The sequence below is a fragment of the Rhea americana genome, unplaced genomic scaffold (genome assembly GCF_003343005.1).
Source record: "Rhea americana isolate MKP2758 unplaced genomic scaffold, rheAme1 scaffold_58, whole genome shotgun sequence".
NCBI classification, from domain to species: domain Eukaryota; kingdom Metazoa; phylum Chordata; class Aves; order Rheiformes; family Rheidae; genus Rhea; species Rhea americana.
This window is the reverse complement of record NW_028186734.1, coordinates 652,123-658,240: the sequence shown is the minus strand read 5'-3', so window position 1 is coordinate 658,240 and position 6,118 is coordinate 652,123. Positions and strand designations below refer to the sequence as shown.

Here is a 6,118-nt window from a genome sequence, read left to right as displayed (position 1 = left end):
TTTTTGTCCAATTTATAATTGTTCTTTGCTGCTCCTAACGTTTATTGCTTGCTGTCACCACACACTGATAAGTAAAATGACTGACTTCTGATGTGCCCCCCTTTACTCCAGGGGTTTTCTCTGGATTGTCAACAGCTTTGTGCACACTAATAGCTTAGTCTTTGATTTGATTTTAAAAWGTTTGGACTCAGCAGGACAAAGACATCAGCAAAATCATGTTAGGTAGCTGATTTTGCTATTTGTTTTAGTCATTTGTCCCTATGTTTCTTTGGTTGCCTTGGTGATTCCTGTCTTTTAAAATCAAGATAATGGGCAGTGTGGACAATGACGAGGGTAAGGAGCCCATTCCCTTTCTCCAGTCGTCACTGCAAATCAGCTGGCTTGGCTGCTCCTTTGGATTCACCAGGCAGCTGTGTAAAACGATTGTGTTTCTAGCATCCTACCCAAAATCTTGCCCACTGTTTCTTGCCGCAACGCACTCTGCAGTTTTTGGTAAACTGGAAGGTGAAAAACCCTGGGTTGTTACCAGCTTTGCCAAATCATATGTTGTTTTGAGCAAAGAAAAGCTCCTTTTGAGCTTCAATCTGTTGTTGAACTCACACAAAGAATAATTACAGTATAAAAATCAGTCCCATCACATTTGAATATGATCTGGCACAAAACTATTAGACCAAATGTGTAAACATCAACTTCTTTGTAGTCGTATATAGGTGGGATATAATTAAGTTAGAAGAGCCGAACAGGTGAAATATTTTAACTAATTTCTTATTTGGGATTGACTCTAGATGTAAAATTCTGAGATTTGTCTTTTAAAAACAAGACAAAACAGACTTTGCTGGCACCTGAGGCGTATAGTCTGTTCCCATGTGGATGAAATAATATTTCATTACCTTGTGTTTCATGCTGCTGAGGCATAACATAACAAGTAGGATAAAGGAGAGCAGCAGAATATCAGTTTATTTGGCAACCTGCAAAGTAGGGAAATTTAGCTGTATAACCTCTGTAGGTGGGGTTTTGCCAAGTAAGGAGAAATATGGTTGAAATATGGTGTGCATAAATATGTGTAAAGTGAGGAATATGATCTCCATTGTTAGAAAATGTTAAATGTTTAATATTTTAGTTCCTCTGCAGGAAAGAGTGAAGTTTGCATGTCTCCTCCTCAGCTGTTCTGTTTTGCTTTTCCCTGGAAGGTATGTCCCATGCAATGAAGTGAGTCAGATGTAGCCCTCATTCAGCACGCAGAATATAGCCTGAAGTGTGTATTTGCTTCCGGTATCCACTGCCATAGTATGCAAGTTCCTTACAGACTTTCATGAAATTATATGTAATGCCCTCTGATTCTGAAACTAGACTACTCAGAGGAATATTCTGTCATTTCACTCAGAGGGGTTTGATGCAAAGAGATGTTAAGTGATTCATACAAGACTGCTTAGAAAAACTATGCAAAGCCAGGAATTCCTCAGTCTCGTTATTTATCATTAATYAAATGTTGTGTTTAAAAGATCTTTAGGTGTAAGATAATATGTTTTTAGACAAGATAATATCTTAAATTTCAGGTAATTCTGTTTTCATCTTAAATTGCTATATTTTCTTATCCTGATCATCCTTTCCTTCCTGTGGAAAGATAGTAGAGTCCAATTTGGAATTTAAAACATGAGAGTTACTAATCCATGTTAATATTTTACCTAAAGAAGAAATAAGTTCCTGATTCCTATTGCTCAAATGTCTTCTAAATGTTACCCAACACATACCAGATTTCTGCTGCTACTAAAATATCATGGACTGTCAGAAAATCACTGTGCCATTGCTATCTTAGGCTCTTATTTCCATAGGTCTGTGCAGTCAATGGTGAACGGAAAAGACAAAACTTCCAGTGTGAGTTTTCATTCCCAGCCCAAGTTTTGATGATCAAAGACAGGATGCTAAAATTATAGCTAAAAGTCACTCTGTGATTGTGAAATTGAGTTTTTGAAAAAGCATTGTACTTGTAGGAAAAGATAAAGCGCAAAGTTCCAGAGAAATGAGCTGCAAATTGAAGCTGCAATGGAAATTGCTCYTACCTGTCAGTCTCTGCTCTGTGTTCTCAGCAAAGCAGGGCTGAGTAGAGAAGTGAGATCACCAATTAAGTGGGATGCTGAAATGCCAGCGGCTACAGCGGGGCTTGCCGGTCCCTCAGGTTAGAGCTGCGGCTGTCAGGCTTCGGTGCTGGATGCCCAGCTGAGCTGGCAGAGCGAGCGCAGCACGAGAAGTGCTGCGGGCACCATCAGGGGAATCAGTAAGAGCTACCTGGCTGAGCTGCAGGCATGGTGCTCCTTTGGGAAGAAATCCTCTTCTCTTGAAGAATTGGTAGGCCCTGTTTTTCCAGTTTACCTCATGATTCATGCTGGTGATGCAAAACGTAAGAGCTAGAATATTGAGAGCAGCAGAATATCAAGTTAGCCAGAGAAGTGCAGAGCAAGCAGAGAGGATTTATATCCTTTCTGCAGGTGAGGTTTTACCAAGTAAGGTGAAAGCAAAGCGTCATCAGACAGTTGTCATTATATGAGGTGAATGTATTGCATATAACATAATAGGTATGAAATGTTTTTTCTCCACCTACCAGTATTGTATTTGCCTTCTRCTCTAAAAAATGTGATTTCAGGTGTCATTAGCACTGTGAAATTACATTTTTCTGCATAGTTACCACTTGCCTAATGCAACAATAGACTATTGCTAGGACAACAACTTTAAAGTACTGCATGAACAGTTAACGAAAGTCTCAGTAGCACAAGAACATTATATCTATAGCATGTTTTTTTCACTTAAATTTAGGTGTGTACTCATGAGAAAGTGTGAGGGTAAAAAAAATCCTGCACAAAATAAAATCAACTAAATGGAAGTCTTCATGCTGTTAAGTAATTCAGCTTTTCCTTTTAAATAATAGGTTTTGAATTCATTAGCCGTAATTCTTTCAATGTTATTGAACAGTTTCCATTCCCCAAGTAGCCTGTGTCCTTCATGATGAAGAGTATATACTTCCCAGCGTATTGGATGCACTGTGCACTCAGAACCGTCTCGCAATAAACAGGTCCTTTGGGGTATACAAAGACACCTCCAGAGAAGCTCAGCACTAGGCTGATCAAATGGAAACTCCTTTCATCCTTTTTTTACAATATGTATCTTCTGTTACGATTATTGTTATTTTTCATGACTGTCTTGAGCCTCATCTTTTTAGTGCAAAGATTCCATCAGCCTCTTTTTCTGGTTAAAAGTGAACGTGTTTCTATTCATCATTCTCAGGTTTACTGTATGGTTATGTATTTGGAGCAAACGCATCTGTTATGACTGAGCRCTCTGCTATATAGAGCAGATTAGAAGTTCTGAAACATGTAGCAAAGGAGAATGAGAGGAATAGTGTGAAAGGAGGCAGAGTAACAGTAATTTAAATAAAAAAGTTTACCACCTGGAGATGTTGGTATGCTCAGGTCCGTAATGAAGTTGTGTCTAGTAAATAAGAAGCGTGATACTGGAAAGAAAAGTAAAGCAAATAAAATAGTGGTAATTCAAGAAGCAGTTTTATTTGATGAAATAAAGAATAAAGCATCGTCTATTGTATTAACAAGCTCCATTTTTAAGACTTTAAAGGAGAGATTGAGGAAACAAAGTGGTAAATTCTTTGGAGTACAGGCCAATCTTCAAATGCTCTTTGATGGATAGATATCTTCGGGATATTCACCCTGACTTTCTCAGTAGACATCCCCCATAGCCCAGCAGTTATCCCACCTGGTGCATATAAGATCCTGCTTTATTTTCCTGCATTATACATCTTTCCCAGTATCTTTTACTTTTTCCTTTCTCTTTCTCCTTTCCACTTAGTGCAGAGATTGGTCCCCACTAGACTTAACCCACAAAGGGATCATTTCAGCCTCTTAGTTGCATAATCTGTGAATGAACGGTAATAAAAATAGATACGGACTGTCTAGCTATTTGATATTTTAGAAGAGAGAATCAAGCCAGGGTATTTGCACTGTCTGATTAGCTGAATCCTCAGAGTATCAACAGCCTTTGTTGTCCCATCTCTTTTTCTTTTCCCCTTGTCTGTTTTCTTAAAAGTGTGAAACTAACTGTCATTCTCACGGCAATGACTTCAAGATTTAACCTGAGAGCTAATGTGTGCTTGTAACTAAGAAAGATTAGGTGACATAAGAATATCCTTCTGTTGGGGAGAAATCTTGAAGAGGTTTTAATCCTTTATTTTTTGTATAGCAACTTGATTTCTGTTTCAAAATGTTTTATACTAATTTTATGTCTCTAATAAAGAAGATTTTTCAGCTCTACTCTGAATTTTCTGATGAGCTTGCTGTGAAACTAAGCAGACTGATCCTTATTCTTGCCACTGTGAACTCTGCTCAGCTGCTACTTAATGTTGTACACTCTCAGGGTCACATTAATTTCCTTCATTTTCGACTCTCATTTAGCCCGTCCAGATAACAATGCAGTTCCAAAATATTGATTAAAAGATCTTTGCTATTTATAGTCTCATCTGAAAGAAAAAATGCTTGGAATAGGAAACAAAAAAGGAAAGCACCTTTTTCATGAGATTTCTGTCCAAATTACGCAGAAGTAAATGCTTACGGAAGATAAGAAACTTTCAGGACTTGCCAGTCTTTGAGATTTGCTCCTTATCAATCTTAACTGTTGTAGCAGTAGGAAATGTCCCAGTCATTAGGATTCTTACCTGGGGAATCTGAGTTTGGCAGTAGGTTTAAGGCTATATACTGATCTATCAGTGTAAGGTGAGGACTTGGCAGTATCGTATGAGGAGATTTTTTACAAGTCAGTGTAGTCACTAGAAGAAAGACTGAGAATAGATCTGTTATTGAATTTGCTTTACTCTGCCGTCTGGTCGCCAGTTGGCAGATACTCTACGTTGCTGATCAATGCTGTGTCAGGTGGTGGCAATTAATTAAAAAAAAAAAAAAAGCCAGAGGATTTGAAGGGGGGAAAAATATAGCCTGCTTTGTAGATGTTACAGAGAACAAGCAATTTCTTTACACCTTTTCTTCAAGGAGTTAAGATGAATAACATCTTTGAACAAATATTTTCAGCATGCAGGGATTCTATTAAAAAATAAAAAGATGAAATCCTGTGTAAATTGTTTAGAACATTCCAAGTGAAGACGTGGTGATTAATAAACATAAAAGAGAGAAGATGCATATTAATTTGTTTATGTATGAGAAGCTTCTAGCTCATTAAAAGTCCTCTAAGCATTTAACTAGTGAAGCAGTGGATAAAACCAGACATTGCCTTTAATCTTGTTGAGGGCTCTAGTACGAAAAAAAACAGATCATGGTGAGTAAGTATAATAGCTCTACTAATGACAGTGTTTTGAAAATGCGGGGCACACGCCAGCACTGCGGTTGTGCTGTATTATGGTGGAAACCCAGGTTCACCTTTCSCAGCTCCCCTGACTGCAGGGACCAGTAGGAATGGAGGGAATTGGGCTTCCCTCAGCAGCAATCTTTGGACAATCAAGTTGAGAAAAAATTCTTCTTTATAGATTGCTGAATGTTCCTGGGTATGATTTTGTTAGATGTGAACTGTGACTCGCTGTCAGCTGGGAGACCTCCAGGAAAGCTCAGCTGCAGTGAAGATATTGACTGAGATGGTTTTTGTGTGTGTTTCTTTGGATTCTGTACTAAACCACTACTAAAAAGTGATGTGGTAAAAAGCAGGATACTCACAGCTAGTGTTTGTGGGGGGAAAAAAACTCTGTAGACTATTTTAAAGAAATTGGAATATTAACTTAGTTCCCTGGCAATACAGAGGTTGATAATTGTGTTGAGTCTAAGCTGAAAATAAATCAGAAACAGCTGAAGAAGAACCTAATATTTTTCTCTGTATAAACAGTTCTGGGAGAAACCAATAGTATATGTGAAGATTTTCATCTAAAATTACCTTATATTTTTAGATACTTCTTTTGCTTGAGTGAGGATTTTTATTTTGCTTTAAAACTGTTAATTTGTAAATGTAATTGGACGTGGTTATTCCTTGCAAATAATTGATAGTGAACATCATTTAAACTGTGTTGTACAGTTTATTTCTCTCTCTCTCTCCTTTTTTTTTTTTTTTTTTTTTT

The 6,118-nt window shown here is 37.6% G+C and overlaps 1 protein-coding gene across 1 annotated transcript in view; it reads left to right on the top strand.

The window, feature by feature from the left end:
- The window catches only part of PTPRM (protein tyrosine phosphatase receptor type M), a 370,997-nt gene that overhangs the window by 141,740 nt on the left and 223,139 nt on the right, over window positions 1–6,118 (top strand). The window lies entirely within an intron of this gene.